Source organism: Astatotilapia calliptera, chromosome 9 (assembly GCF_964374335.1).
Source record: "Astatotilapia calliptera chromosome 9, fAstCal68.1, whole genome shotgun sequence".
Classification (NCBI taxonomy): Eukaryota; Metazoa; Chordata; class Actinopteri; order Cichliformes; family Cichlidae; genus Astatotilapia; species Astatotilapia calliptera.
In genome coordinates this window covers 4636374-4649853 of record NC_137430.1, presented here as the reverse complement: position 1 = coordinate 4649853, position 13480 = coordinate 4636374, and the positions used below count along the sequence as shown (strand labels likewise).

The 13480-nt window shown below is 39.4% G+C and overlaps 1 long non-coding RNA gene across 1 annotated transcript in view; it reads right to left on the bottom strand.

Annotated features, from left to right (window-relative positions):
- Positions 1-12731: 12731 nt before the first annotated feature.
- Positions 12732-13480, bottom strand: part of LOC145430887 (uncharacterized) — a 187303-nt gene continuing 186554 nt past the window's right edge. Inside the window, exon 2 of the long non-coding RNA XR_013911210.1 lies at positions 12732-12885. This is a non-coding gene — a long non-coding RNA (uncharacterized LOC145430887). The remainder of the gene's footprint in view (positions 12886-13480) is intronic.

Here is a 13480-nt window from a genome sequence, read left to right as displayed (position 1 = left end):
TAGGACAAGCTGATGGCATAAGATGTAAGTACAACTCCTCCAGTTTCATATGCAAAAAAAATTATTGCGCTAGCTTACTTGGTTGCAGAGCTACCGGGATTTAAAAATAGTTACGCAAAACAGAGCGTGCCCGCTCCGATCGGCTGTAAAGGGTTAATCAACAAAACTGTTTTTAAAATATCTTGCTGCATTTTGTATAAGTTCATACTCAAGTTTAAAACAACAACTACACTAAAGCTATTCTGTTATATCTGTATGCAAAAAAAATGTTTCATAGTTCAGCAATACTGATCAATCTAATAAACTTAAACCTACACCATCCTCCCTATTCTGGTATTTTAAAGAGTACTTAGCAGAAATATTAAGCAACCTAACTAATAGGGTTCCAACTCCCAGCAACAACAAAAATAAATAAATAAAAAATAGGGAACCACCCCTCACGCTCCACCTCATGATGCTTAATCGACGTAATCAACCTTAATTTGATGCAGTGTGAAAAAAAATGCACAGAAATCAATTATTTTTCAAGAAATATTAAATAGATTCAACATCTTTCTTCAACAAAATTGCAGACTGCACAGATGGTACCTTCCCAAAGGAAAAAGTACTATAGCTTACTAGGGTATATATATTAGACTTAATAGTTACTATATACAGTAATGGACTTCTATTCATTTTGCATCAAATTAAAACTTTGGGTGTCAGATAATTATTTATTAAAAGCTCGACATTTTAAATGAGAATAAGAAAGAAAAGTATGTCTTTGTGCCCCCTTTTCCCTGTTAATGCCCTATCGGCCCCCCTGGCTAAACTTTGCTAGATCCGCCCCTGCACAGTTACCAGCGTCAGCTACGTAGAAAAAGATCCTCGAGTAGAAAGTAATATTAAATACATTCTAACAACAGCTGATCAAGCTTAAACGTGCTTCTGTTGTTCAGCCGCTGGTTTCCTCTTTCTGGTGCAAAGTGGGCCAAAAGCAAACTAGAGACACGGACTCACGACAGAAAAGCTGATCAGCTGATCGTTAAGCAGTTTCATGATTGAAGTAGCAGCAAGAAGAGGCAGTCGCTCCATATATCGTTTGTTAAGCTTAACGCAGGAATGCTTTACAAACATTCAGAGATGGACTTACACACTTGCTGTACTTCTCTCGGGGATAACTTTGTCGGAGATGAAATGCCGGGTTGCTAGCGAAGCTCCAAATGCTATCCAGAGCACCGACAGGTCCCGCATGCCACAGCCGCTCTATCACGTGATGCATACTGCTCCAACGTGCTAACGTTCTGAGGTGAGTTACGGCGTATTGCAAGTTTTGTGAGGTGCTTTCGTGATATTTAATGGATCGGATTACATTTTTTATTTTTCTCCGATATCCGATACAGTAATTTAGGTCAGTATCGGACCGATACCGATACGTAATATCGGATCGGTCCATCTCTAGTAATAACGTGGTTAGCCTACTAAACGTAAATTACACGCGAACAACATTAAGCTACTCACGCAGAGAAGAACGGCTGCTGCTGCCATCATCATCCGTCATCATTTCTGCTACACTGACAGGGCTAGGGGCCAGGACTCTCCTCTTCGTGTTTTTGGGGGATATTGCTAACTCCGGGTCCGATAACAGGCAACCCACGCACAGTAGATGTGCTCGGTGTGAGGTCTCGCAGCAAGCTATCAAATACGGCGCATTTCTGGGCTTTTAAAAAAAAACGCTATGCGTCGCCAGGTGTTTCATCGGATTTGAGGTGTTACCTCCTTTGACAGTATCACAGTATCAGCTTAAAGCACTTGTTGCAGGCTGCTGAGTTTGCATATTTTGCTGTGAAGTACAGCCAGACTTTTGACCGCTTCGCCTTGGGCATTTTTAATCTGTAGCTCTGCTCTAAAAGAACGCACGTACCTGGGCCCGCCTACTATCCTCGGAAACGTAAAATTATTGGCTAGAAGTGTATCACAGCTCAGGAAAAAAAAAGCACCGAAATAAAGCACCGAAATGTGCGCTGCTTTTCGGTCTGGTTACTACCGTTTATGTCAGAACCGGTGTCCGGTGTCCGGTGCCCATCCCTATTCCTAACTACATTCATACACATTCACACTCTTGACATGTAGACTGGAGGAGGCAGGGATCGATCCACTAATCGTCCGATCAGAAGATGATTTACCACCCAGTGGTAAACATGAGTAAACCGTTACTAGGTTTTGGATAAAAAAAAAAAAAAGGGAACCACCCCCACCTCATGATGCTTAATCGATGTAATCAACTTTAATTTGATGCAGGGTGAAATAAAATGCACAGAAATAAAAAAAATTTCAAGAATAATTAAATAGATTCAACATCTTTCTTCAACAGAACTGCAGAATTCACAGATGGTACTTTCCCAAAGCAAAAAGTACTAGCTTACTAGGGTATATTAGACTTAACAGTTACTATATACAGTAATGGACTTCCATATATTTTACATCAGATTAAAACTTTGGGTGTAAGATTCAGATAATTATTTATTGAAAGCTCGACATTTTAAATGAGAATAAGAAAGAAAAGTATGTCTTTGTGCCCCCTTTTCCCTGTTCATGCCCTATCGGCCCCCCTGGCTAAACTTTGCTAGATCCGCCCCTGCACAGTTACCAGCCATCAGCTACGTAGAAAAAGATCCTGGTGTAGAAAGTAATATTAAATAAATTCTAACAACAGCTGATCAAGCTTAACCGTGCTGCTGTTGTTCAGCCGCTGGTTTCCTCTTTCTGGTGCAAAGTGAGACAAAAACAAAGAAGAGAGACGGACTCACGACAGAAAAGCCGATCAGCTGATCATTAAGCAGTTTCACGATTGAAGTAGAAGCAGGAAGGGAGGGAGGTAGGGGCAGTATATCGGTTGTTAAGCTTAACATGGGAACGCGTTACAAACATTCAGAGATTAACTTACACACTTGCTTTACTTTTCTCTGGGATAACTTTCTCGGAGATGAAATGCTGGTTTGGTAGCAAGGCTCCAAATACAAGCAGCCGCTCTATCACGTGGCGCATACACTATTGTTATGAGCCGAGTTACGCCATGTCGCAAGTTTTGTGAGGTGTTTTTTTTTTATATTTAATGGATCGGATTACATTTTTTTATTTCTTGCCGATATCCGATCCAATAATTTAGGTCAGTATCGGACCAATACCAATACGTAATGTCGGATCGGTCCATCTCTAATTGTCACATCCCAATACTGGTACAATGGTACAGCATATGTGAGTGAAATTCTTGTGTGCAAGCTTCACAAGCAACAGTGGTGTGCAAAATACAAGAAACATGCAAAATATAAGAATAAAGAAATATGAGAAATATAAGAATAAGTATAAGAATAAGTATATCTACAAATATAAGAATATATATAAAGTGTCAAAGTTTTGATAAGTGACAGTGACGTGTCTGTGAAATGTTAGTGTCAGTGGTCAGTGTTCAAAATGCTGTCCCCCAGTCTGCTGGTTCACGCCAGATACTGCAGTACCTCCCTGCCTCAGTTTGAACAGTTTGTGACTGGGGTGACTATTCTGAAGAATCTAAAATATAAAACATGTTTTTTGAGTTATTTCACACTTTTTGTTTACAATATAATTCCATATGTGTTCATTCATAGTTTTCATGCCTTCAGTGAGATTTTAAAATGTAAATTGTCATGAAAATAAAGAAAAAACAATAAATGAGAAGATGTGTCCAAACCTTTGACTGGTAGTGTATGGTTGGGATGATTGTCCCGTTGGAACACCCAATTGTGTCCAAGATTCAACCATTTAGCTGCTGATTGAGATAAGGTTGAATAATTTGAATGGTCTTCCAAAGATCTTCTCATGCAACTTGAACACATCATCAGTGATGTAACCTGGAGTCTACCAACCGGTGTTTAGGGTCTACCAACATCAGACCCATCCAGGGGTAATCAGACCCTAGCTTGTGTCCAAGTAGCAGTTATCTTCCATGGATGACTCTGCGTGAGCCATAGCCACTTTAACGCCTTTTCTGCTGTATCTGTGTTGTTTTTGGTGGCTCTACTGTTTTGGAGCCAAGACACTTTAGTGCCTGGTAGAGGGACTAGCCTGCAAACCCTCTGCAGTCAACCTTGATGGGATAAAACTGGGTCTTCCACCTCTCACTTCAGCATTCAGCCACCAGCCCCTCATACCATGCCCTCTTACACTCAAAGGCCTCCTCCATACAGTCTTCTCAGGGGACAGTCAAATAACCTCCTCTTCTTTCAACTGCATTCTCCAGCTCACTCTATCCCTAGGTTTCTTCTGTCACATCAACCATCTGCATGCCTCTCTTCCCTGCATCTATGAGCCTCCTTTGTGGTCTTCCGCTTCTCACCTTGCTTGGCAGCTCCATATGTATAACCACTATCCCTCTGCTGCACAAACTACCTCAGCCTTGCCTCTCTGAATTTTCTGTTTCCAAACCTGAGCTGTCCTTGATATATATTTATTTCTAAATGCTGGTCAGTCCTGGTGAAAATCTTCATTGTTCACTGTCTTCAACTCTGCCAGCTTTTGTCTTTTTGTCATAGATTCTGTCTCCAAACAATATATCATAGCAGGTCTTACTCTTGACATTGTCTCCACTCTGCCATGTCTGCTCACTTTCCCTCATGTCTGCGGTCCATTGTTTTACCTGTTAAGCACAGGTATTTAAAAACCTTAAAATGAAATGAAAACAACTCTTTTTAGACTGCAAGTTCTGCCATGCCACCAGTCCTCCCTTGGAAATGATTAAAAGGGTACTTAAGACAGTAGTCATCTATTCTTAGCCCAGGGCATGGAAACATTTTTTTCAACTTCAGATAAATAACATGTAAATAATTGTTATAGCCACTCCTATCAGAATCTGTTGCTCTCTTTTTTGTCCACCCAGTAAGGTCTAATTCATTATCTGTGATAACCGTAACCCTGTATTATGTTTTATACTCTTCAAATGGTTGCTCCATGCCTGAGTTTTATTCAGCTTCTGCACCTCTAAATAGGCCATTGCTGCTACTCTTCACTCTCACCAAACTATTTTTTGGCCCATTGCCAGTGTCTATTTCAGTCCCAAAACTATCCCTTGGCATTCACCTTACAATGTTGGCTGTGAGCCCCTGACCAGCTGTGACACATGTCTTCACTGCAAGGACATGTTATTACCTTTTTGCTCTGGCCAACATCACAACTACTCTTCATTGCTCTACTTGAATAGAAAATTTACTCAGCAGGAATATGAAGCCTACAGCTATTAGTATGGATTTGATCCTTCTGCAGTTTGGGCCAAGTAAGGCAGTAGAATATTCTTTTTTTTCTTCTCCTATGGGTAATATAAAATAGTAATAGGAGAGGTGCACTTAACTCAAAATCTACCCAACTGTTATCTGCTCCATGTCAATGTCAGACTGCTTTAGGGACTTTCATTAAAACTACAAAGCTCTGCTCAACGAGTCATTTTAAGTTAATGATATTATTACTCCATACAATCTGGATTTTATACTTTTAACTGGCACATGGTTAGATAACAGCAGCAGAGCAAAAATATTCAGTACACTTCTCTGATAGCTCCCAGCAAGTTTAATTTAACAGATCAACGTTTCAATCTAACAAAGCTCTTCATTGGGCATCTTTTTCTAAATACAAAGCAGAACAAGCAATGTGTAGGCACAAACATCACTCTGTGATGTGGCTGTGCTCTGCATGTATGAGAGTCAATCTACTGTCAGGCAGGACCAATCAGGGCAGAGGTAGATAGCGCTGATACATAGGAGACAAAACATATTTGAAAGAAAGGGGTGAAAACAGACTACTAAGCATGTAATATTCAACCTATATGGAAACATACATATAATGGTTCTAAAATAACTCAAAATGTCAAAAGGTTTTAAACAACAACAACAAAAAAACAACTCTTTACATCCACTAGTTCACTGGTGACACATTTAGGGGTCAGTTTAGAGTTCAGGAGAGGGGCAGCTGCTCAAGCCCCTTCCCCCCCCCCTCTGCACATGCTTGATGTGGTTGAAGTACCACTCACTCGATTCTGAGCGGCAACATAACCTGTATCAGAGTGGCTGGATGCTGACAAGGATTGGTGCACTAGTGTCTCTATAAATGGGAGCCTCTGCTAATAGTGACAACCAGAGCTCAACCTGTGACAGCTGTCTCCCATGAATAGCTCAGAGATGCACTGAATCTCAAGTACGGCAGGCCAAGCACCAACTACTTATAAGACTCATTACTTTTGATGCAGAGGAATAATCACCACTGTAGTTCACAGTTTTTGTGGATCCAGCTCTTAATGATAATGTGTTCAATTTAAAGATGAGTTTTGTTGTTTTCTTCTATAAGGCACGATATGCACTTTGAGCTATCTTACTCGGTCACAGTTACCGCACTTTCTTATTCTACTTCTCCTAGCTATTTGGCATGTAGCAATCGTGGCAAATTGCACCCTCTCACAGTAGGGGCTCGGCTCAATAATTCTGTTATATGCACATTATAATCCTTGAAATTCCTTTCCATACTCACATCAATGGCTGCCATGCATGCCATTATGGGCATTATGGACCATCCCACCATACTTAGTCCCATGGGAATGGAGTTGAGAGGATGTGTATGAAAGAACAGAAATATACCAAGCAACTACAACCACAGTGATCCTGGGGATGTTGGGAGCTGTAGTTACAGCCATCAGTTTGCTTTAGAAGAAAAAAGCAGGTCAGGGTTTATATGTAGTCGAAAATTAAGATTGCAGACAAAACAATTCTGCAAAAAGTGGAAGTTTTAAAATGTTAATGATGGTTACTATGTATCCTGTAGAAAAAATATGTTCCAGAGATCCCCCTTTGGAAAAGTACTGAAAAGTAAGTACATAAAATACAATCTATAAAGATTATAAGATGCTAGATTATGATAAGTAAGATGAAAATCCAGCTTAACATTTGTGCACTAAGTTCATCAAATGCCTGTCTTAAGCAAATGCTGTTTGTTTTGTAGGAAAAATACAGAAAAGGGTTCAGGTCAGTCCCTTAAAATGTGACAATATCAGGCTTGACTCAAACATTGCAATCAAACCTTGTAAAATTAAAGGTGCATTCAAAAATATACACTTCCTCAATTGATACTTATTGGTAAAAAATAATATGACAATAGAAAAAGAATGCATTTACCAAATGTATTTAGATTAGGACAATATGTGATTCAAATATTGATTTAGTGCCTATTTTTGACACCTTGAGATTAAAACATATGGAGACAAATGAAATTTGCAGTAATTAGATTATTTTATTGTGGCGATGATATAGCCTAATCTTAACAATGCAAATGTTAATATCTGTTGGTATTCCTATATTAGCCATCACCAGTTTGGTTGTCTGTATCTGTGTCTGAAAGTCCTACAGGATCTTAACCTGGTCACTGTCAACCTGCCCCAGGGGGCTTATTCCACTTTGACCTTGGTACTCCCATGCCATACTGATGTTCCTGTATAGGTTTGGGTATCATCACTGATTTCTGTAACTGATTCAATTCGATTGATTCAACTCAATTTGACTCAGACAATCAGAAATTAGGGTATAATTCTGATCATTTATCAGTACATATCCATATTTTTATATCCATATATAAAAACAAAGCCGACACTGTGAGTAAGACTTCATCAGATTTCAGCATCCTGGTAGGTGTGCGTACTGTTGGGTGAACAATCCACACTTTGTATTTACATCTTTTTGAGGAATGTGTTTACCTGCTCTCATTTGCTGTTTCAGCTGTTTGGTTGTCGTTGAAATAGTTCCGTGTGCTTGAACCTGAGATTCTGGCGTTTCAGGTTTGAATGAATCGATATCGTATTATTCAAACTAAAATCTATTTGAATCGGGAAAATCGATTTTTTAACCCACCCATTATTTTAACCCACCCCTATGCCTGTATACCATACCAGCCACTTAGTCATGGCATTCCACATATACCCTGCCTGCTAGCATCTTGCACCCCTGCTGTTATGAGTTGGATTGTCTCAGGGGCATCTCTGCAAAGCCTGCACCTAGGGTTTTGCTTGCTCCTGTGCTGCCATCATTAGTGCTTCTGTGCTATTTTTCAGTCAAGCTTTCTCCAGCCATTGGTAGGATTGTTCAATATCACCAACGTTTTTTATGTGCTGGTGGTATTGCTCTGCCTCAGACTGAGTATTCAAAGCACCTAGCCAGAGTAACTGCCCTTTACGAGCATCAATGTTTGTCTTGTCCTTTCGTTCAGATTATATTTGCCAGCTGTGGATAACACGACAGCTCTCGTAACACCTCCAACACACACCTGTGAGCTAAGAAAGCAGACTTACCTGAAGCTCATTTCCAGATACTCATCCAAAAAGTCTGTCATATCGCGGATGTGGGTATGGATTACTGATTCATGATTCATGTGTGCTCCAGTTGCTGACTGATATATAATGTTATATTCTTGGACAATGTAATACATGAGTCTGTTTTCTACTGTAGGCAACAGAAGATGGCCAAGCTCAGAAGATCGGTGGTTTGACCTCTCATTCCCTTGACAATATGCTGAACCACAAAACAGCCTAATTTGTAAAGTCCGTGTTTTAAATGTTGCCAATAAAGTACTGTGTTGCATGGAGTTACCCCTGATTTCTTTTTATTTTGTTTCAAAGGATCCAGGCTTTCTTGTATTTTTTTTGACATGGTCTTGAGCAATTGTTCTCCAGGCTATTGCACTTTTCAAATCTAAGCTGTGCTGCCTTGTTCTTTTTAGAAAGAAGGTGCTTTCTACGGTGGCCCTGAAGTGCAAATCACACCAACAAATTGCTAAACACAACAACAAAATTGAGAGGCCCTGAAGTGCAAATCACACCAACAAATTGCTAAACACAACAACAAAATCGAGAAACAAAAAAACAAATGGAGAATCACAAAAACAAAATTGAGAAGCACAAAAACAAAACTGAGAATCACAAAAACAAAATTGAGAAGCACAAAAACAAAATTGAGAAGCACAAAAACAAAATTGAGAATCACAAAAACAAAAGAAGAATCACAAAAACAAATCAAGAATCACAAAAACAAATCAAGAAGCACAAAAACAAAAGAAGAATCACAAAAACAAATTAAGAAGCACAAAAACAAAAGAAGAATCACAAAAACAAATCGAGAAGCACAAAAACAAAAGAAGAATCACAAAAACAAATTGAGAAGCACAATTACATTAAGAAAACCGGAAAGGGTAGGTACCAGTCGGCAACAGGAGACATCACTGATTGGATGTCCGATCTGTTCGTCTTTGGAACCGGAAGTTACTCTGCCTGTGGCGCATTTCGTTTGAAGAAGAACGGCGGAATGTTTTGTCCTAGCTGTGGGAAAAAGCTGGTTGAGGAGTCGCCGAACTTTTGCAGCGGCTGTGGCGAGAGGCTTTATCACGCATCTTGCATCGGAGACACTTCACTCCCATTGAGTAAGTTAATAAGCATAATAAAATGTTTGTTATTTATTGATTTATTAGCCTAGCGTTAGCTGTTTCCAGACCATAGCAGACCAGAAGGCTGTTCCACTAAGCGAGCTCAGAAAATCGAGGCTCATTTGAAAATGCACGCAGCTGTCAAAATGACTGCTCAAGACCTTTCTAGTAGTGAAGGTTTGAGGGCAGTTCTAGTGTTAACAAACCTCGCAGCTAGGGTGCCAGTGAAGGTTTGAATGGCCGTTTTTATTTTTTATAATTTTTTGAAAGGAGAGGTAAGGAAATTAATTTTCTGTAATGTACTACAGTGTTTACTTTCTTCTTTCAGAGAAGGCAACAGCAGTGTGTCTGGAAGATTTGATGATGTTTACCACAGGGCTGACGGCAGTTCCACCGGCAGGAATGACACCACCACCATGCATCCAGTTTTTAAGTGATTCGCCTTTTCCAGTTGCAAACACCTGTGCAAATACTCTGAAGCTACCCATCTGTGACTCATATGGCATCTTTAAGGCCAACATGGACTTTGGAATTCAAAATGCTCCAGGATTTGGATGTTCTTAAATCAGCAAGGTCATCAAGTTACAGTTACTGAGTTACCCTGTTAGGTTCAGCTGCCGTTGGCACACTACTTAACACATTCATGTGATAAGCAACTTCCATATTGTTAAACATTTAGTTGTTTTTTCTTAATATTGTGTATGTTGGAAAAGTGACAGAAATGCTGGACACTATTTGTAAATGGTTTTATTAAAGAAAATTGTAAATGTTTCCTTGTGGTTAAATGTTAATATTTAAATTCATGCCAGTTGCTGTATATTATGAACAATATTATATTCAATTTAGCAAGAGGGAAAGGAAACACTACTAACATTAAAAAATGAAGGAAAAACAGAAGGGCTGGAGCACTCAAGTCCAAAGGTTTTATTAGGTGCAAAAAAAGGAAAGAAACTAACGTTTCGACACCGTGTGTGTCTTCGTCAGAGTAACTCTGACAAATGTCATTACAAACTGAATTTCAGTTGGTATCTAAAACCCAGCTATGTCCTTCAGGGCCAAATACAGTTCTGTGGCCGATTCCCAGTCTTGTGGCTGCTGCAGTGTGTTTTGTTGTACAGCCTGTTGTAAATATTCCTCAATGTTTGGATCACCACACAATCCAACCGGTAGCCCCTCCTCGGGAAACGCATCCAGTTCCCTCTCCTCAACAGCAAACCCACAGTCTCTTGAACCATATCTGCAAAATGAAAATAGAAAAGTGAAGGATTTTTTGCTGACAATATGGAACTACATAAATCAACACATGCAGTGACATGTTATAAACTGCTCTATCATACTTATGTGTAAAATTATGAATATATATTAACCAACTTAAGCAATAACAACACCTTGCATTTAGTTTGATGCAAAAGATTAATTCATTTTGTTAAGAACTCAAATACCTGTGAGGCAAGTTCGTTTGGAATCCCACCTGGACACGATGCAAGTCTGCTTGGCCAGATCCTGTGTTTGTTCCAGAGGTCTTTGCATTCATCCAGGTCTTTCTGTAGAACCCCTCTGAAGCAGAATCTCAGCAAGCATTGGTGTTCGTGGCTTCCATTTAAGTTTCCAGAGTCTCTTAGGTCTCCAAACAAGTCCATCCAAAACTGAGACCTGGGTATATAATTAATATTTAAGAATCAATTTAGCTTTGTTCTTGGTCATTTTATAGGGTTTGTTACATTTTGGTCCCATTTAAAACATGCCACAAATGGATGTCAAACAAAGTAATGCATATTAGTTTTCCATAAATATTGTAGCGACCCTGCAGTAATGTTCTTGTTAAAAATGCTGTATTCTTTTCACTCTGTTCTGTGTGTTGATTGTGAGGAGTGGAGAGTTTGGTCTGAGATTTTCATTTTGTATTGGCGTCGTTAAATCTAGGCAAGCATGCTCATTTCGGCACAACAGCTGACAGTGACCATTTTGAGTTCCTGCAATAAAGTGACGGCTGTTAACGTCTATCTCATCCAACTTTTCAACACGTCCAGCAGGACGCTACTCTATTTTCTTAAATGCATGTAAAAAAACCGATCTGATCAATTTCACTGTAGCTTACACCTACCAGACACAAATGTACCCACCTTCCTCTTCTGAAATAAGACCACCATGACTCGATGCGCTGGTTCCCTGTAGATGATCCGTAACTGTGGCTTGACGATCCAGCATAATAGTCCGTGTGCGCGTGACGGAGGGTACACTGTATTGCTGCCATAGTCCCATTCTCAGTCCCGAAGTCTGTTCGTAATCTCATTGGTATCACACCAAGACTCTTTACACAGTTTATATAATTGTGAGCTATAACAGCCGGGTTGTTGTTTGTTGCTCCACACACAAGCCACATCAGTCTTCTTGAAAAGCCATCTATACATCCTGACAGGGCCAAGCCAAAGGGTTTCAGTTTATCATAGCCATCTACATGCCATATGTAATTGGGCCCCATGGAGTGATACGTGCGTCTTGTGAACCTCCTTCGAGTTCTCAAAGCGATTCCTTGAGGATTTAGTTGTCTCAACAGCCTCATAACTACATCACGCTTGACACGCAGCTTGTGTTTTTGTTTGAGAACTTGCCACATGGTCCGATATCCAAACAATTGTCCTGGTCCTCGAAGCTCGGCCAAAATGTGCCGCCTCACCTCAGGAAGTGGAGAATAGTTGCCTCGTCTGTACAGTCCAGATTCTTTTAAATGCGTTTTCAGTGTACGCATACTAATTGAAATGTCACGATTACACTTGAGCATATCCAGTATCACCTCGTATGTATGTCCTGAATCAAAATATTCTCGAATAGCGACAGCTATGTTTGGGTCACCGCTAATGTTCATGTTTGAAAAAAATGCGCCACAGGCAGAGTAACTTCCGGTTCCAAAGACGAACAGATCGGACATCCAATCAGTGATGTCTCCTGTTGCCGACTGGTACCTACCCTTTCCGGTTTTCTTAATGTAATTGTGCTTCTCGATTTGTTTTTGTGATTCTTCTTTTGTTTTTGTGCTTCTCGATTTGTTTTTGTGATTCTTCTTTTGTTTTTGTGCTTCTTAATTTGTTTTTGTGATTCTTCTTTTGTTTTTGTGCTTCTTGATTTGTTTTTGTGATTCTTGATTTGTTTTTGTGATTCTTCTTTTGTTTTTGTGATTCTCAATTTTGTTTTTGTGCTTCTCAATTTTGTTTTTGTGCTTCTCAATTTTGTTTTTGTGCTTCTTAATTTGATTTTGTGCTTCTCAATTTTGTTTTTGTGATTCTCCATTTGTTTTTTTGTTTCTCGATTTTGTTGTTGTGTTTAGCAATTTGTTGGTGTGATTTGCACTTCAGGGCCTCTCAATTTTGTTGTTGTGTTTAGCAATTTGTTGGTGTGATTTGCACTTCAGGGCCACCGTAGCTTTCTCCTGGCAACCTTTCCAAACAGACTGTACTTGTTCAGTCTTTTTCTAATTGTACTGTCATCAACTTTAACATTTAACTTGCTAACTGAGGCCTGTATATTCTGAGATGTTGCTCTAGGGTTTTTGCAATTTCTCTGAGCACTGCGTGGTTTAGTTTGGCATGGATTTGCAGGGATGTGCACTCCTGGGAAGATTGTTATGTTTACATCTACCTTTACAATTTTTACCTTTTTGGCCACCCAAATAGAAATCTTCTACCAGAACTATCAGGACAAAATGCATGCCACATACCTTATTTAAAAGCTGTCATCTTCTAGCTTTTAATATTCCATTTGCTTTTATTCTCACCTCCTTCTCTTCTCTTCTTCTGAAGTTACACTCCAGCCATGGATTAGAATAAATAAATAAACAAAAATAAAATCAGATTTGTTTGCAAAATAATAAAATCTCTCCCATTAATATATCTATAGTACTCTGTTATTACACAAAGAAGAATTTTAGAGAAATTAGAAAGCAAGAAATTTAGAAAGCATTACATACTATGCAAATGATATGCAAGACTTCTAGACCAATTTTATAGTGTGATTAGTC